The 20,969-nt window shown below is 42.9% G+C and overlaps 1 long non-coding RNA gene across 1 annotated transcript; it reads right to left on the reverse strand.

Annotated features, from left to right (window-relative positions):
• Positions 1 to 7,819: 7,819 nt before the first annotated feature.
• LOC116950681 (uncharacterized) lies at positions 7,820 to 11,001 on the reverse strand. Its single transcript, XR_012946435.1, has 3 exons — positions 10,805 to 11,001; positions 9,370 to 9,467; positions 7,820 to 8,509 (listed from the first exon to the last, which is right to left on the reverse strand). It is a non-coding gene; the product is annotated as an uncharacterized LOC116950681 (long non-coding RNA).
• Between the last annotated feature and the right edge of the window lie 9,968 nt (positions 11,002 to 20,969).

The following is a 20,969-nucleotide window of genomic DNA, read 5'->3' on the forward strand; positions in this document are numbered from 1 at the left end:
AAAGAACCAAAGAAGATGAATCATTGCAGTCACGAAAGCTTTAAATCGAAATTTAACCGCCTCTACGGGGAGGAATTCCACACATCCTTAAGATCATTCAACAGACTTCGGGATAAGAAGGCTCAACTAATCGAGTCTCTCACCTTTCTGAAGAGATGCCGCGACTCTAAGGCGCTTTGTTCCTCTCACACAGCTTAAAGGCCGTGATCTGAACGTGGCTCTTTCACTCCAGCGCTGTCCTACCAGACAGTCTCGTCCCTTCACCTGATGAAGGCCGCTTGTGTTGTGGCCGAAACGTCGTGAGAATATTATTGTGTTATTTTATTTTATCAATTTATTATTTTATTCTCATTCTACGTGACTTTACCGAAAGAATCAAAGAAGATGAATCATTGCAGTCACGAAAGCTTTAAATCGAAATTTAACCGCCTCTACGGGGAGGGATTCCACACATCCTTAAGATCATTCAACAGACTTCGGGATAAGAAGGCTCAACTAATCGAGTCTCTCACCTTTCTGAAGAGATGCCGCGACTCTAAGGCGCTTTGTTCCTTTCACACAGCTTAAAGGCCGTGATCTGAACGTGGCTCTTTGACTCCAGCGCTGTCCTACCAGACAGTCTCGTCCCTTCACCTGATGAAGGCCGCTTGTGTTGTGGCCGAAACGTCGTGAGAATATTATTGTGTTATTTTATTTTATCAATTTATTATTTTATTCTCATTCTACGTGACTTTACCGAAAGAACCAAAGAAGATGAATCATTGCAGTCACGAAAGCTTTAAATCGAAATTTAACCGCCTCTACGGGGAGGGATTCCACACATCCTTAAGATCATTCAACAGACTTCGGGATAAGAAGGCTCAACTAATCGAGTCTCTCACCTTTCTGAAGAGATGCTGCGACTCTAAGGCGCTTTGTTCCTCTGACACAGCTTAAAGGCCGTGATCTGAACGTGGCTCTTTGACTCCAGCGCTGTCCTACCAGACAGTCTCGTCCCTTCACCTGATGAAGGCCGCTTGTGTTGTGGCCGAAACGTCGTGAGAATATTATTGTGTTATTTTATTTTATCAATTTATTATTTTATTCTCATTCTACGTGACTTTACCGAAAGAACCAAAGAAGATGAATCATTGCAGTCACGAAAGCTTTAAATCGAAATTTAACCACCTCTACGGGGAGGAATTCCACACATCCTTAAGATCATTCAACAGACTTCGGGATAAGAAGGCTCAACTAATCGAGTCTCTCACCTTTCTGAAGAGATGCCGCGACTCTAAGGCGCTTTGTTCCTCTCACACAGCTTAAAGGCCGTGATCTGAACGTGGCTCTTTCACTCCAGCGCTGTCCTACCAGACAGTCTCGTCCCTTCACCTGATGAAGGCCGCTTGTGTTGTGGCCGAAACGTCGTGAGAATATTATTGTGTTATTTTATTTTATCAATTTATTATTTTATTCTCATTCTACGTGACTTTACCGAAAGAACCAAAGAAGATGAATCATTGCAGTCACGAAAGCTTTAAATCGAAATTTAACCGCCTCTATGGGAAGGGATTCCACACATCCTTAAGATCATTCAACAGACTTCGGGATAAGAAGGCTCAACTAATCGAGTCTCTCACCTTTCTGAAGAGTTGCGGCGACTCTAAGGCGCTTTGTTCCTTTCACACAGCTTAAAGGCCGTGATCTGAACGTGGCTCTTTCACTCCAGCGCTGTCCTACCAGACAGTCTCGTCCCTTCACCTGATGAAGGCCGCTTGTGTTGTGGCCGAAACGTCGTGAGAATATTATTGTGTTATTTTATTTTATCAATTTATTATTTTATTCTCATTCTACGTGACTTTACCGAAAGAACCAAAGAAGATGAATCATTGCAGTCACGAAAGCTTTAAATCGAAATTTAACCGCCTCTACGGGGAGGGATTCCACACATCCTTAAGATCATTCAACAGACTTCGGGATAAGAAGGCTCAACTAATCGAGTCTCTCACCTTTCTGAAGAGATGCTGCGACTCTAAGGCGCTTTGTTCCTCTCACACAGCTTAAAGGCCGTGATCTGAACGTGGCTCTTTCACTCCAGCGCTGTCCTACCAGACAGTCTCGTCCCTTCACCTGATGAAGGCCGCTTGTGTTGTGGCCGAAACGTCGTGAGAATTATATTGTGTTATTTTATTTTATCAATTTATTATTTTATTCTCATTCTACGTGACTTTACCGAAAGAACCAAAGAAGATGAATCATTGCAGTCACGAAAGCTTTAAATCGAAATTTAACCGCCTCTGCGGGGAGGGATTCCACACATCCTTAAGATCATTCAACAGACTTCGGGATAAGAAGGCTCAACTAATCGAGTCTCTCACCTTTGTGAAGAGATGCCGCGACTCTAAGGCGCTTTGTTCCTCTCACACAGCTTAAAGGTCGTGATCTGAACGTGGCTCTTTCACTCCAGCGCTGTCCTACCAGACAGTCTCGTCCCTTCCACTGATGAAGGCCGCTTGTGTTGTGGCCGAAACGTCGTGAGAATATTATTGTGTTATTTTATTTTATCAATTTATTATTTTATTCTCATTCTACGTGACTTTACCGAAAGAACCAAAGAAGATGAATCATTGCAGTCACGAAAGCTTTAAATCGAAATTTAACCGCCTCTACGGGAAGGGATTCCACACATCCTTAAGATCATTCAACAGACTTCGGGATAAGAAGGCTCAACTAATCGAGTCTCTCACCTTTCTGAAGAGTTGCGGCGACTCTAAGGCGCTTTGTTCCTTTCACACAGCTTAAAGGCCGTGATCTGAACGTGGCTCTTTCACTCCAGCGCTGTCCTACCAGACAGTCTCGTCCCTTCACCTGATGAAGGCCGCTTGTGTTGTGGCCGAAACGTCGTGAGAATATTATTGTGTTATTTTATTTTATCAATTTATTATTTTATTCTCATTCTACGTGACTTTACCGAAAGAACCAAAGAAGATGAATCATTGCAGTCACGAAAGCTTTAAATCGAAATTTAACCGCCTCTACGGGGAGGGATTCCACACATCCTTAAGATCATTCAACAGACTTCGGGATAAGAAGGCTCAACTAATCGAGTCTCTCACCTTTCTGAAGAGATGCTGCGACTCTAAGGCGCTTTGTTCCTCTCACACAGCTTAAAGGCCGTGATCTGAACGTGGCTCTTTCACTCCAGCGCTGTCCTACCAGACAGTCTCGTCCCTTCACCTGATGAAGGCCGCTTGTGTTGTGGCCGAAACGTCGTGAGAATTATATTGTGTTATTTTATTTTATCAATTTATTATTTTATTCTCATTCTACGTGACTTTACCGAAAGAACCAAAGAAGATGAATCATTGCAGTCACGAAAGCTTTAAATCGAAATTTAACCGCCTCTGCGGGGAGGGATTCCACACATCCTTAAGATCATTCAACAGACTTCGGGATAAGAAGGCTCAACTAATCGAGTCTCTCACCTTTGTGAAGAGATGCCGCGACTCTAAGGCGCTTTGTTCCTCTCACACAGCTTAAAGGTCGTGATCTGAACGTGGCTCTTTCACTCCAGCGCTGTCCTACCAGACAGTCTCGTCCCTTCCACTGATGAAGGCCGCTTGTGTTGTGGCCGAAACGTCGTGAGAATATTATTGTGTTATTTTATTTTATCAATTTATTATTTTATTCTCATTCTACGTGACTTTACCGAAAGAATCAAAGAAGATGAATCATTGCAGTCACGAAAGCTTTAAATCGAAATTTAACCGCCTCTACGGGGAGGGATTCCACACATCCTTAAGATCATTCAACAGACTTCGGGATAAGAAGGCTCAACTAATCGAGTCTCTCACCTTTCGGAAGAGATGCTGCGACTCTAAGGCGCTTTGTTCCTCTCACACAGCTTAAAGGCCGTGATCTGAACGTGGCTCTTTCACTCCAGCGCTGTCCTACCAGACAGTCTCGTCCCTTCACCTGATGAAGGCCGCTTGTGTTGTGGCCGAAACGTCGTGAGAATATTATTGTGTTATTTTATTTTATCAATTTATTATTTTATTCTCATTCTACGTGACTTTACCGAAAGAACCAAAGAAGATGAATCATTGCAGTCACGAAAGCTTTAAATCGAAATTTAACCGCCTCTACGGGGAGGGATTCCACACATCCTTAAGATCATTCAACAGACTTCGGGATAAGAAGGCTCAACTAATCGAGTCTCTCACCTTTCTGAAGAGATGCTGCGACTCTAAGGCGCTTTGTTCCTCTCACACAGCTTAAAGGCCGTGATCTGAACGTGGCTCTTTCACTCCAGCGCTGTCCTACCAGACAGTCTCGTCCCTTCACCTGATGAAGGCCGCTTGTGTTGTGGCCGAAACGTCGTGAGAATATTATTGTGTTATTTTATTTTATCAATTTATTATTTTATTCTCATTCTACGTGACTTTACCGAAAGAACCAAAGAAGATGAATCATTGCAGTCACGAAAGCTTTAAATCGAAATTTAACCGCCTCTACGGGGAGGGATTCCACACATCCTTAAGATCATTCAACAGACTTCGGGATAAGAAGGCTCAACTAATCGAATCTCTCACCTTTCTGAAGAGATGCCGCGACTCTAAGGCGCTTTGTTCCACTCACACAGCTTAAAGGCCGTTATCTGAACGTGGCTCTTTGACTCCAGCGCTGTCCTACCAGACAGTCTCGTCCCTTCACCTGATGAAGGCCGCTTGTGTTGTGGCCGAAACGTCGTGAGAATATTATTGTGTTATTTTATTTTATCAATTTATTATTTTATTCTCATTCTACGTGACTTTACCGAAAGAACCAAAGAAGATGAATCATTGCAGTCACGAAAGCTTTAAATCGAAATTTAACCGCCTCTACGGGGAGGAATTCCACACATCCTTAAGATCATTCAAAAGACTTCGGGATAAGAAGGCTCAACTAATCGAGTCTCTCACCTTTCTGAAGAGATGCCGCGACTCTAAGGCGCTTTGTTCCTTTCACACAGCTTAAAGGCCGTGATCTGAACGTGGCTCTTTCACTCCAGCGCTGTCCTACCAGACAGTCTCGTCCCTTCACCTGATGAAGGCCGCTTGTGTTGTGGCCGAAACGTCGTGAGAATTATATTGTGTTATTTTATTTTATCAATTTATTATTTTATTCTCATTCTACGTGACTTTACCGAAAGAACCAAAGAAGATTAATCATTGCAGTCACGAAAGCTTTAAATCGAAATTTAACCGCCTCTGCGGGGAGGGATTCCACACATCCTTAAGATCATTCAACAGACTTCGGGATAAGAAGGCTCAACTAATCGAGTCTCTCACCTTTCTGAAGAGATGCCGCCACTCTAAGGCGCTTTGTTCCTCTCACACAGCTTAAAGGTCGTGATCTGAACGTGGCTCTTTCACTCCAGCGCTGTCCTACCAGACAGTCTCGTCCCTTCACCTGATCAAAGCTCAAGCCTGCTTGACTTCCGGAATCTAAGATCAGCTGTATTCGTGGTGATTTGGTCATAGTCAAGTAAGGTTATATTAAATATCGATCAATATGGTTATATTGATTATAGTTGTGTATGCCAGCAATTCAAAAACGTTAGAGAAAAGGGTTGGTAGATCGCATCAATTTCTTAACTAACTGTGCTGAGGTGACCAGAAGATGGCTGTAGAGCAAGTGGTTTCATGTCTGTGTGGACCTTTAAGCTTCATTTCATTATCATGGGTTCTCCAGGACCTCTTATTGCATCCCACATGCATAAGACCACCTTAAACTAGAATCCCAATGCACGGTCTTCCTGCAAAGGGATCTTGAGACTCAATTAAGCAGTCGTGGATCGATAGATAAATAAATAACATTACTCTTTAGCAAGGTAACAATGAGCTAGAATTTATATCAATCTATTATTATATTTCTCTAAGTGGGACTTTGGTTGTGAAGCCATCCCACCCGTACCCACTGCTCCCCCCCTCCAATTCCCCCTCCCCACCCCCTTTACTGTCCCCACCCACCATGCACACTCCTCCCCCAACCCTACCACAACCCCTTACTACCCAACTAAGCCAAACCCTGTGTCCAGGGTAAGGGGCAGGGCCTAAACAGAGGTGGGGCCTAGGGGAAGTGTGGGTCTTAAAAGGAAAGTCACGGAGTGAAAAGAGGAAGAAAACGAGCCTAATCAGGAAGGGGCGGAGCCAGGAGGACGCCACACCCAGAAGGATGTCGCATCTACCTGGACAACACACCCAGACATCAGTGCATCACATTCGCAGGGACGGCACCCCCGATAGCTGGGCATGACACTGAATGGCACAAACCTGCAGGTTGTGTGGATTGCCGGATCAAACCAGGCTGGCAGCATGTTGGGATGATTTTGCTCCTTGAAGTCGCTGATCTTGATAATTGAAAGGCTGTCCTCCGTGTACCCATGCATTGTAGGCGAACCTGTGCCATACTCTGCTGAGTATCCATAATAATACACCAGGCGTGGGATGATGTCCGTTGTGAACGCCAAGATGCATGACTGTGGAATTAGCATACGGAGGCACAGCGATAGCGGTCACTTAGCATGCAATGATTTGACCAAGGCTTCTGAACATCTCACCTTGGCAATTACATTAATTTTCACAAATACAATTTGGGGGGTTGCTGCCAGAGTGTAATGGTTACCATATAAGGACTTGCAATCTGGCAGTCGTCAGTTCAGTTTCCTGACACAACAGTTGAAGCAATGGATCATTTTCTTAAATCTCCCCCGCCACTGTCCAATTAGCAATATAAATGGGTTCATCGCTGTTTTAGCGCAGGTAATTCCACATCTTACAACATGTCTGGTCATCATGGAAGAGTAGGCCAAATACCGTGTAGAGGGGTTCTCTAGAGCTACCTTTAGTTGAGGCCCTTCTGCCAGCAGTGACATGAGCAAGCAATTGCAAGGCTTTACCTTTTGCGATTTTGGGAGAGAGTGGATAGGAGCGGTGGTGCAGTGATTCGTGCACTGCACTTTGAATTGAGCACACATGCAATTGACTTCCAGCTACGACTAACATCAGTGACGAGTGATACCCGAACCGCTCCTGGTCCCCCACTACACCTCTTCTCAAACCTGCCATGACCAGAATGGTGAAGTATGGTAAAAAGAACCCACACGGCTAACATGACATGTTATGTCACTCATAAGATGGGATATTGAGCGAGAAAGCGAGCGGACAATCTGGCGACTTACATTGGTGATAACAGAGAGGGTGGCAACGATACTCAGAATGTCGGCCCAGGCTCCAATTCCTCTTGCTCGCGCAACCACAGGCCTCCTCATCTTTGTTACGAGCTTCCACGCGTCGACCCGCACTTCGATGATGTTGTTGAGCAGTGCGAGCAATGGCGCAAGTGGAAATGATGCCACGAAGAGAGTGACAAACCCGAATTGGATAACTGGGGTATATTTTGAGAATGGGTAGGGGGGCAAGGATAGGATAATGAGTGAAACAGGATAGAGACACACACTCTTAATGCTGTTATGTTGTGATTACTTTAAGCAAACAAAACATGTTTTCAATGCATTGAATGTGTTTTAGTCAAAGGAGACCCCAAAATATGATTACATTTTCGTATCATTTGTTCACAAAATTATCGTGTCCATTACATTGGCCACTGAGATGCGACCAGCCACTGCCATCTTTAATGCTCAGCTCTGGTTCACCTGGGTTTCTTTTGCACCATTTTCCACCACTAGGTGGCTATAATAACTAGATCACATCCTGTAGTGAGGACTCCATTAACCGTACCACACATTTTTAGGCATATGCACTGTGGCTGAAATGCCAACAAATCACAGCAGTTAACCACAGTGGACATGATGCACAAGAGTTTTAAATAAATAGTATGGGGGAGAAACGTCAACCCAAGCTGACCAATGTAGTTGCATTGGTTAGCAGACAAGAGGAGCAAATATGTGCTTCTATTGTTTCTAAAACTTAACTCCGTACATATGCACATACGCGCATTCTCAAAGACAATTGTGTTACAGTGTATCCATAGATTGGTGCCTATGGCCAAATCACCCAGTATGCGCCAAATTTAAACAGATCCCAGAAGTTATGGAGAGCTGAGCCTGGAAATTGGTTGGATGGGTGACCATGCAATAGTTATTGTGGGGTTGTGAGCAGCAGAGGACAGTGCAGCAAATTACATTGTTGTATTGTACATCTAAGCTCTTACATCTGTGCTCCCTGCCTTCAACAACCCGAAGTGTGGGTAATTTCCCTCCCACAACAATGTCCGACAGATACACAGGGGCCGTACACACGTGCCTATAATGTCAAATGATACCCAATTGTGTGTGTTTTTTAATAATAAAGTAAAACGCGTTGACTCCGTAGTGTGATCCTCTGAGCTCATTGTACCCATCTCGAGGTATTCATCAAAGAGTCCAAGTGGGCTCTGGGGCTGTAGGTCCATGTCTTGCTCCCAGCGCGTGTAGACAGCCTCAGGCCTTAGCTTGGCCCGACGCTGGGCCCACCAATTGCTGAACCATCTGGGGAATTGTGGAGGGAGGTACGCATGTGCAGACACAGAGACACCCTTACACGTGCATACCCATTTGTTCATCAACTCTAGGTTGGCTATTTCATAGCTTTCCACTGCGTTTTCAGGTTGTATCATGTGAACATCCCAAGCACGTGGAGCGAAACGTCAAGACATGCCAAACAATATGCGGTATGACACAAAACATGTCAGAGAGCTGTACAAAACAACTGCTAAAACCTAAGTAGTAGCTGTTTTTCATTTAGCTCGTTGTCAATCCACTACACTCTTTCAGTCATGGGAGTTGCTTGTCTAATATTATGAAACTATGTACGAAGCGTCTGATCGGAATATCGCATGATACTAACGAGGTGAACTTTGTCCAGTTGACTGGTGTTCACTGCTTAACCAGTGCACACTGTTAACAAGCTGTTGACCCGAGTTTTCGCTGAATGCGTTTTCACACAACACATTTTCATTGAAACATGGTTCTTATATTTGGGAAAACTTTTCACACAACGTGGAACGTGTCCATTATAATGTGGAATGCACACTGTTAAAACGCCGAACGCGGCCATTATAATGCGTTCCTGAGCAGTCGACGATGAACGACTGTCTTGAGTTGCGCAGCTGAGCAGTTTGATAAAGTATGCCGAATGATACAGTAACACGGCAGCCTAGCCTGAGTTATTTATCCCACCATGGGATGACTGCAGGTTGATTTTACTGTGCAAATGTGATTAACTCGGTAATTCCTTGCTTTGCGCGTTTTTACTTCACGCAGAAATTTTCAGAAACGCATCTACCGCGTTACACGAGGAAACGCCGTAATCAGATTTCACAGCTTTCATGTGTTCATGCGATACTTACGGGATGATGACCTCCTGAAAATTGCCAACCATCTGCTTCACTACCATGATGACAGTGAGTTGAGAAGTCAGTTCAAAGAGACAGCCGTTTGGGGGACACTGGAGGGGAGATGGGGTGGAGAATAGATTCAGGTTAAACACTGAAGATATGAAATTTTGGGTAATACATATATGGATACCACACATCATTTCTAATGATCCTCTCACATTCTTCTCTTCAGTCAACTGCACACTGCAAAAGTGACGGCTCCATATGTAAGAGGGGACAGTGATTAAGAATATCAATATTCTCCAGATTATAAGAAACACTTTCCCCCTCCCCCTCATGTATTTTAAATAAAGAAAATGGTGGCGCATCTGATAATGTTTTGTTTGTTGTCCTCCCCCCACACATCCGATGCAGGCTGTGTACGGTGCAAAATAAGTTCAACACACAACATGCATACTGCAGTTGGTGTTTAGTATCAGGTGAGTTTAATTCCAGAGCATCGTCTAGTAAACATAATAATCGTAAAACATGAAATTAAGTTGGTAGAAAACACAGAGGCACTTAAATAATAATCTGTATTCTTTATCCTTTATGTGTATTGTTTTTGAGAGGATATCAATCAATGAATCGCCCTCGTGACGATTTTCTACAAATCTGCAGCAGGAGAAGTAGGCACCTTAATATAACACCAAATATACTCATTATAATCATCTCATGTGTCAACAAGTCTGCCTTCAAACAGAAACATGAGCAACAGGTATAGAGTGACTGCAAATACTCAGGGTGACTCTGAATGGCAATTATGTAAATGTTAAACTACGTGTCATTAACACTGTCTTAATGACATTGATTTAACGTGTGCACAACGCAATGCTGCTTAATTCCTTACTCCAGAATTCGTTCTTGATATCATATTACGAGGCCGTTCTCTAACACAACGTGCTCCACTGCGCCACAGTGAATCATAGGTAGTGGCTAAACATATCCTTGAGGGGGGCTGAAATACTGTACTTTTTTAAGGATGATCAAACATATAATTTTAAATAAATGGCGTTTGATAAATACGGTATATAATTGAAAATGTCCAATGAGAGACCACAAGGGTACTACTTGCAAAATATGTGATAAACTAACACCCTCAAGGTAACTGGGCTACCAATTGCATCAGTCTAACACGTGTTCTGCTCGTGGTGACCTCGTGCTCTCTCAAGTCTGGTTTCGAAAACTTTTTTACTCCGGAGACTGTGTTAATGCTAGAGCTGGTGACCAGGTGTGAAGACAATGAGGCCTTTTAGAGTTCCAAAAGAAAGAGTCCTTATTTCGACATTTCACCAACAGCACGGTGTGAAGACAATTGTTGGGAAAAATATCAACTACAAAAGTAAAACATAAAGATGTTGTACAAACAGCATAGAAAACACAGGGCCAACCCCTCAGATCTACACACCTCCTCGATTCTCCATTTTCCAAAGTAAAAATGCAATGTAGAAAGACGCCGAGTAGAAGTTGACGAACTGAAATAAGAATTTCTTGAACGTCAGCCGATACTCATATTCTCCTTGCGTCTTGGGCATCTCTGTGGGTGTGATACAAAGGCAAACATGGACACAAACATCAAACAGGGCAATCAGTTTTGATGTTACTTACATAGTTTCTGGCACACAGGCTACGAACAGCCACTGATAATGATGCCGCATTGAGGAATAGCAACATTTCACAATGTAACGTGCTTTGATATCCATTAAAATGAATTTGAAGATCGAAAGTTAATTTCAAAGATGTTGCTGGGGAATGAGTGACAGTGCACAAGTTCATATTCTTAGTTAAATTTCGTCTCCCCCCTCCTCTTTTCAGAATATAGATGGACTAGTCCTAAATAAACTGCCAAATCGTTGCGCGTGGCGCTAACGTTTTTAATAAATAAATAAATGCGCCGTTTACAAATAAATTTATGCAAACCAACACACCTGAAGATGACCGTTTGAGTTATGGTCGAAACTTCGTAAAGATTTTTTTATTGTTTTATATATAATTTGTTATTTTGTTGTTTCCCTTCAACGTGACTTTACCGAAAAAACTAAGAATATGAATTACTGCAGTCACGAAAGCTTTAAATCAAAATTTAGTGCACAAGTTGTTTACCAGGTGTTGTTAACCACATTCGCCCTGTGGAGTATCCTTCAGTCTCCATTTGCAATTAAGCCATTTACACTGTCCGTATGATGTCTGAAAGCCAGTGCACTTGATTTTCATATATCTTTAAGGTGTATCTTAGTAATTATCATGGGTCACCTTTCAGAGGGGGTGCAGGCTTCAGCAGGATAAATTACTAATAAAGGGCTCAGTAGCGGGCAACATGAGCAACAAAAGCAGATAGCTGACAGCTGACTAGAAGGTAGCAATGCAGCAGTGAGGGTCAGCCCACAATTACATTCAGTGATTCAATGGATCGAGAGGTGAAATCAGAGTGCTAAGTTGGCACCATCGAGATCCTGGGTTTAAATCCAGGCAACGGCCTCTGGTAACATGTGTGCTCAAGTGCAGTGAATTGATGGCTTCAGGACGATTACTAATGATGGCATATACATCTGTAACATACACCATTTGGTTCATCACTTAATTTTGGTGAAATTCTAGTTGTGAGAATGAGCAATTTGACTGTTACGAGATTAACATTATATTCCGTAGCAGTGTGGATTGAAAAGTGCTTCCCCCTAATGTGTGAACCAGAGTTCACTTGAATGAAGGGTCTCAGAGGTAGCTCAGTGATATTCACTTCTAGGGCCATTTCATGACATTAAGGGTTGCACTGGTCTACAAGAGATCCCATTGGATACTTCATCTCAAGATACGATTCTGATAGCCCAATCGGAATGAAACTGGAGGAAAAATTTAACAGAGTTCTGACAAAAACAGGCAGTAGTTGAACAAGTGACTGGATGATGCACTGATGCTGCTATTCATGGCCCCATGGTGCAAGGTTAAAATCCTGATGACATTTTTACAGCGACATTATTTACCATGCACAACATTTATCCAATCTTCAAATTTACATGTGTTCTCTGGTGGCGTATAATAAAATAAACATGCAAACCGTGATGGTGATGACACCTACCCAGATCAGTGAGGACGAGGGCCAGCTTGTCGTAACCTTTGTTGAGTAGTAATATGATTACGATGTTGAGGATGGAGGCCGTGATGGTGGTAACCATATCAGGTGTGAGTAGGGCACCGATCACCTTGATCTTGGTCACATGATTGGGGATACTCGAGGAGAGTATGCCAAAGATGGACAGGATAGGGTCAAGTAAAAATATATATGTATAACCCGTATATGAATCCACTGCTGGATGATGGCCTCCCCAAACCTGTGCAGATTGTCAGGGTTATTTTCCCATACTTCACCATGCACACCAGTACAGGTTGGTAAAGGATGGAAGCATAAGAATGCAGTTCTCTGTTGGCCACAAGGTAGCTCTGCAGCAGCCTACAGTCCATTTTGTGCATGATGGTTACCCATTCGTGCAGTACCCAGGCTCAAAACCTGCTTCACCTCCAAGATGAGGCACATAGCAGGTGACTTGGCCATAGCTCACTGGATCAGGAGAAGGGGTTCAATGTTGCTGTTGAGTTGGCGGACTCACCCAGAACAACACCATGATCCCGGAGAGGCAGTAACGGAACCTCAGTATCCTCTTAGGCATATGAGGCTCCTCCTCCTGCACTCACAATGCACGTACACAGACGGAAAAGCATTTGTATATAGATTAGTCTGTCGGAGTGACCAATGTTAGTGTGAGCCGTTAAGGTTGACTGATGAACTATTATTTGTTTTCCCCACTACTAGTTAAGCATGCGATGATATAAAGGAATGGATTTGATGGTCCTGATGTCTGAGAGTTGAGCTGGCAGCGCTGAGATTGCTTGGTTTTAATCCAGGCAGCTGCCTCCAATAAAACCAAGTAGTAAGCCGATCAGCCTGGTCACCAATATTACATTTGTTTCTTTTCTAAATTTGGACAAATTTCACCTTTCAGAATTAAAAAAGATGAGTTTGACCATCATGAACATTTCTTTGTAGCAGGGCTGATGGGAAAGGGCCACCCTCTAGTGTGTGTTCACTTAAAGGGATCTTATAAGTAATTACGTAACATCTGCTTCAGCAAACCTTTCTATAACATAGAGATCCAAATGGACATTGTTTCATAACGATGCCGATAGGACAATCGGGATAATATTGGAAGGAAAACACAATTGACCAAAGGCCAACAAATATGTTAAAAGAAAAACTAGGAAAACAGTGAACAGTTACACATGCAACAATACAAAACAGAGGTGTGTGTGTGCAATGAGGTAGTCGCCGTGGTGACAGCAGAAAGCATTACCATGGTGATGATGTTACATTTCGTGGTCGTGCAGCGAGCCAGGTACTCGGGCCGGATGGGGTCTCCCTCCTCCGCCGCTGCCGTCAGGTCCCAGCGGTATGCGAGCGATGCCTGGCGACGCTTCCAAAATTCCAGGAACACCGTGGCTGTTGCGACACACCACACGGGGAGGATTTACTTAGAAAAGTAATTTCACTATCGATTGCTCAAGGGTTCAAAGGTTACCTAATGTAGTCTGTTAAATGTAATGTTCAAAGTAACTTCATTAGTACTTTTTTTTTCTTTCATAAATACCTTTATTGGCTTTTTTTGGTACATTGCCACAATTTTATCCCACTTGCACTGAGTGGCATGGCATGAGATTGAGTTTTCCTTTGGATCTATAACAGAGCAGTGCTGCTCTTCGTGTTACAAAACGTTACACAAAAGTGAATGTCACAGAGCTACCTCTGTGATCTCTGGTCCACACTGTAGGGATAGCTCTTTCCAAAATGCTTTGCCACGGAGAGGAGCGTTTGTTACGTGATAGTCAAGCTAACATTTTTATTCTCAGAGCTGGAATGTAGCCTAATTAAGTACAGAACCAACTTTAACATTATGGATTTTTTGTATTTGTTGTGCAGATATCGGTGACTGAGTTGAGACCATCATCTTGCTATAATTGAGAAACTGGTTTAATCGCAGGTGGCCACTTTCATTCCAACACAGAATCTCAGCGGCGGCAACGCAGCACTCTGAACTCTGAGCCACCTGGCCACTTTGCATTTTTCATGGAATCGCCTTGGGGTACCGCATTCGTTGCTTGTTGCAGAGGTTCGTGGTTCAATGTATGTGGCTGCCCTGATTAATATTGCCCGTGTATTAATTACACAAAAATACACACCATCTGCTTCACAGTGGACATTAAAGATTATTGGTTATCATTCGTAAGAGTAGGACAATGTGTGCAAGTCATGGTCCAAATTTGCCCTCATTGAGCAGTGGGTTCATAATAGGACTGTCAGGATCACTGCATACGAACATTGCAAGACATGATGGTACTGTATATGGTTGTACGTATGTATGTTGAACTTCTTTAACACTGTATGTGGCCAAATGTGCTCATCATCATTGCAAACATGTTGATACTTGTCACTGTGTCTGGACAATGTGTGCCAATGCTTAGCATCACTTACCCCAAAGTCCCATGAAAACTGCGAAGAATATGGTGACCGGATTTTCATACATGTGTGAAGTCTGCAACGGCACAATCAGAGGTGTTAGTCACAATTAAACCTTAAATCTTAGCATCCACGTCTTTTCAATATCAACAGCAGGAAAGTAATGATGCATCGATTGATTTTTAAGTTAAAATAGATTAATCACTCATGAAACATCCATTGAATAATGGAGATGACAATGCTCTACAATGTCTGATATTATAGTGCTCTTCATGTATCAAACAAATCTGTATAAATGTGACAGAGAGAGCAAAATAAGCAATGGGCAGTTCCATGATTGTGGACATACATTTCAGACACTTTAAAGTGAATAATCATTATTTCGGCATGACATGTCAACTAATTAGCACTGAAATTCAGATTTCAAAATACGTTGTCCACTTGTATTGATCGTGGACAAATACTCATGAAATACATCGATTTACTCAGACAAAGTAACTTTTGCACTCCCGCTGGGATGTGACGATGCATTCATTTTCATGTATTTGTCTAACCATCGACTTAGTCCATAAAAATGACCTATTTACTAAAACTATAACTAACTACCTTCAAAATGATCACACGTGTATTATTAGTATAATATTTTTTTAACACCCACACGAATGGCAGCATAGTGTTTCGCATGATGTGCTGCAATCTAGTGATCATGGTTAATGTTAATGATACAATCTCAGCAACGTGAGTTCACTTTGTGATAATGATGCACAGCACCAATAACCAATAAGTATCCTTATTTAGAGGGAACATCGATGGTGTATTTGCGTGATACCTTCGCAGTCTCGCAGGTATCATTTAGCCTCCAAAAGGTGCATTTTTGGTCACACTGGGGACACATGACCAGGGATCCTCCGATGGTGTTGTTGCATATTTCGCCACTGCACACATAGACACGCACGAACATAAACACACTAATGGGCATAGTACACTTGGATGAGAAATATAATTTGCCTAAAGGTCATGCCACCTTTGAATGTCTTACCCTCCCTTTAAACAAAGTCAGACTAAATTATGGGTTCCAACGTCGAGCATTTTCCAAAGTAAAATGTATTTGCTGATGTTTAATTATCATTTTCGTTGATATCAGTGGTGTAACATCTCTATGTATTGATTTCCAGGGGTGTTTACAGCCCTTTTATCAATCCACTTCTGGCTGAGGGCCTCCCCACACCTCGTGGGTCATGAGGGCTATTTAATTCTAGTCATCCCACACTGGTCAGTACGGGTTGAATATGGGAAGCGAAGACTCCAGACAGAGTACAGCAATGTATTTCCTGCACTTGCTCCCCGCTGTCCGTCATGCAGCTCCACAGAGTCTATGTGTGTAAGTCGTATTATAAGGATACGTTTCACATTTAAACATTTTGGATTTGAATATTTTTTGATTTTCGGATTATTTACAATTCGTAAGAATGTACAATATATTCATGTGAACAAGAGTGACGAAACCCGATGCCACGTGATACGTGTCGTCGTGAGTGACGTCACAATGGGCGATGTCATGTTTTCTGAGCAATCCAAAACAATGTTTAATTTTCCCTGGATTGTCCGAAATATTGTAGCTAGGCTTGATTTTTTGGATTTACTTTTAGAAACAGAGACATTTGGAACATATATACATATACAATATATTGAATGTACTATATTTGTACTGTATATAAACTGTATGAGATTCTATATATGTGCATATGTACTTTAATAGTGAAATGTTAAAGATGTGGCTCTGATATTGCTTGCTCATACCACTGCTGGTGGAAGGTCCTCCACTAAAGAATGCTCTAGATTGCCCCTCGAGATGATATTTGGCCTACTCGTCCATGATGGCCAGACGTCTTGGACACGGCGGGAGTACCCACATTTTACCCCATCACATCTGAACTGCCAATCATCTAACTGCGGTGTCTCCGTTTATACTGCTGAGCATATGTGGGATAATTGAAGAAACCTAGCCATTATTTCAGCTTCCATGCCAGGCGATCGCACTGGAAATCTATAAACTGCAATTCTAGAAATGTAACTATTACACCATGGCAGCATCCCATGGGATTGTATATAAGTGTGTATGTATGTCTATATGTACTTGTGTATAGGTGCTTGCTGATACTCATTGTTCAGTCTGTATTGCCATACAGGAGATCTGTGTGAATTCTACATCTGACACATGAGTGTATGTGTGTGTTTGTATGCATTTGTCTGTATGCATGTGTCTGGCCAGTACCTAGTGATGTCACGGTCCTTGCTGAATACTCCAAAGAAAAAGGAGATCAGGCCGACGATTGCAGCGAAGATCAGCATCTTCGTGTAGAAGCCGAGCCATGCAAAATAGAGCCCCACTTGCTCCCCGAAGTATGACCTGTGCCGACAACATCACTCGCACACACAGCGCAAACATCACCAACCGCACATGGCACCAGTGGTGTAGCTATCGAATATGTAAGCAAGGACCATGGGCTGGAAGGAAATGTGAAGAGCAGGGAAGGCATGGGTAAATGCTATTCTGGAACTCCATTTCCCCAGCCGTCTGTGCTATCAACTCCCAGCTAGCATTCAAGTCCAGCCTTAGGACCTTCCTGGACAGGGCACGTCCCTAAGAGGTACGATGGCCTGTGGTCGAGACTAAGAATGATGTGGCAGTCAAGAGAAGGAATGCGTCTGAGAGGATGTGCACCACAGAGATTTAAGTAATAAAATCAGCATGTGTGCAGGAGCCACATGGATCGTTGCATCAGGAGACTGGGAGAGATGGTGAAGGCTTGGAGAAGTCTTCATCCAGCAGTGGATAGGGCATGAACTTACCGCACAAGGTCAAGAGGCTGCTCCTTGAAAGAGCGCCTGGCTCTCGCCCACTCCCGTCGCAGCGTGTTGCGGTCGCCCAGCGTGTTCGGGTTTTTGGTGGGATGAACAGACTCACTCTGACATGGGGAACGCAATTGTTAGTCACAAACACTGCATGGACATTCACAAATTGCCAGCTCCACCCCCCAAAACTCTGCCGTGGCGCTGCTGTGGTGTAATGGTGTTGCACACTGCACTGGACTTGCAAAGCTAGAGGTCGCCCATTTGATTTCATGGGAACGACAGTTTAAACAATGACCACGTTTCTTAATCACGCTGCTTCTGCCCAGCAAGCAGTGTAAATGGGTGCGCCCACAGTTAGTCTATTGGTTGGTCACGTTTTGTAGGATGAAGTGTGGGTAATTCTAATTCTTCCAAAGACTTCTGTCCCACGTGAAATAGTCGCCAAATACCCTTGAGAATGCTCTCTAGAGTGCTCGTGGAGTCCTTTCCAATGCATGTATTTTGAACTTCTTTTGCACCGTATGTAGCCGACCATGCAAATCAGAGTTGTGTTTAGTGAGCTGGGGAACCTGGAAACCTATGCGGCGCATCTCTGTGGGACACTAATGTTAAGTATGTGGTAAGCTTTAGACTATGCTATAGCGTCCTAAACAGGTGTGCAATTCAGGTATCGTACATGGGCCTCCCGTAGGGTGTCAGTGTGCCCTCCACCCCCTTCCCCCCCAACAACTTACGTCATGCAGTGGATAGGCTGCAGTATAGCAGCCATTTTCAATCATTTGGTTGATATTTAATATGTTCGTGCTGTCTTGTGGCATGGGGCTTTGCAGCATGTAGTGGACCTGTGAGAGCACACATGACACACATGACAAACATAACATGCATGAAACATAGGGCTGGGTGGGTAAGCTATTATTTACTCACTCCACTCTGAAATGTTTCCCCCTCTCCAACCACCACCAGCCTACACAGTTATAATGGGCCCACAACTCTTATTGAGTCCCGACTCGGAAGGGTCCATAGAACACCCCAAAAACTGAAGTAGATATGTACCGATTTCAGCAAGTACAATATCCAGATTTCAAGGAGAAATTTTCTGCATGCTTCCCATGCAAAAAGGCAATTTATTCAGAATACAAATACTATCAAAACCCCAAATGCCCATAATACTGGCTCGACAGGATACCTGCTCACCAGGAACCATATCAACAGTAGTCTTTCATTCTTTTGTTGTGCAGGGGAGAGTGATTGAGGGGGCGTGGTTATATAATGTGGGCAGGACTTACAAAGGGTGGGGCTGCTAGCTCACCATGTCTCCTGGTTAAGCATCCCAAAAATTTGGTAGCTTTCTCTACAGGGACACATTACCACAACCCCTAAACCATAAATCCAGGCATTCTTAATAAACCATAATGATTTACACTTCTAACCACATAACACTCAGAAATCGCAAGTTGCGATACAGAGCTAAAAACTTTAATTAAAATGATAAAAAAACACGACAAAACCCTATTAAATTAACATGTTTTTGCAAAAAAACCACCCCATTCTGGCATTATTTATACAGCATTATTGATACAAACGTACGATTTGGCTGCGTACAGCCGGTGGGATGAGGACGTCATGATCCTTTATAGGATAGATGTCATGCTGCGAACGCCGGTAGGGTGCCGTGAAATAGTCCGGTTGTTTGGGCACGGCTCCCGGGTTCAGGTGGTGAATATTTCCCAGGTAGTGAAGAGGCCCACTGTCTGAGCCTGACACCTGGGGGATGTCGCTCTCCTTGAGTGGCACCTGTTTGATTTTAAATGTATTAAACGCTTTGCCTCGAGCACATGGAATCATCATCAGCCAAAATCAGTCCACTAATGGATGAAGGTCTCCCAAAGTTGTTGCAATCTATACAAGTCCTATAATACAACAAGTCCTATACTACAACAAGCCCTATCATACAACATTCTATACAAGTCCTATAATACAAGTTCGATAATACAACAAGTCCTATAATACAACAAGTCCTATAATACAACAAGTCCTATAATACAAGTCCTATAATACAAGTCCTATAATACAAGTCCTATAATACAAGTCCTATAATACAAAAAGTCCTATAATACAACAAGTCCTTTAATACAACATTCTATACAAGTCCTATAATACAAGTCCTATAATACAAGTCCTATAATACAACAAGTCCTATAATACAACAAGTCCTATAATACAACAAGTCCTATAATACAACAAGTCCTATAATACAACAAGTCCTATAATACAACGTTCTATACAAGTCCTATAATACAAGTCCTATAATACAACAAGTCCAATAATACAAGTCCTATAATACAACAAGTCCTATAATACAACAAGTCCTATAATACAACAAGTCCTATAATACAACAATTAATATGCCAAAAGCCTCCACTGCATACCCCACCCACTCTTCAAGTTGTCCCACCAATATCCCCAGTCATGAGCACACGCACATGAGCCAATCTTATCTCGCCATCTCTATGATATACATCATCTTGGGCACGTTCTCTCCTTCGGCTGCCACTCCAATGTCATTTTCGGCCAGCAGACATCATCCCTTCAAGCAACGTGCCCTTCCCGTGCCCATTCACTTTTATAAAAAGAGTCACTATAATTTTGCTAATATGCATATGTTTTCAAATGTGCGTTTCTCTAATCCGTTTGTATATTTACGTCTCTCGATATCTCATGTCAGTGCTTCAATTATTATCTTTGAACGTCATAAATTATAATCATCACAATCATCACCCTCACCATCATAATCTGTATCACATGCATGATCATCGCAAATATCATCACAACCATCATGAATCCTCACAAACATTATTATCATCACATTCATTATCACCATCATAATCACAGTCATCACCACAATCATCATCACAATCATCAGCATCATCATCATTACAATGATCATCAAAATCTTGCCTGGATGTGGAGAATCTCGGCATAGGTGGTGAGTGGGTTCCATGGCGCGTGTACTTTCACAAAGGTGGTGCGTCCACTCACCGACTCCTAGTGGATGGCACGAAGTTCATCGTCAGACTCTATATGAGTGCGTTTAGTTGTATTTGTAGTGGGTTCCACGGAGACTGGAGACGTTGTCTTTAGCGGCAATACGATTTATTTGTAACTCTAAACAAGACTCCCCTTAACTCCCACTATCTATGGAGGTACAGCC

Source organism: Petromyzon marinus, chromosome 40, assembly GCF_048934315.1.
Source record: "Petromyzon marinus isolate PM22_M1 ecotype Great Lakes invasive population chromosome 40, UKy_Petmar_22M1.pri1.0, whole genome shotgun sequence".
In the NCBI taxonomy this organism is placed as follows: Eukaryota; Metazoa; Chordata; class Hyperoartia; order Petromyzontiformes; family Petromyzontidae; genus Petromyzon; species Petromyzon marinus.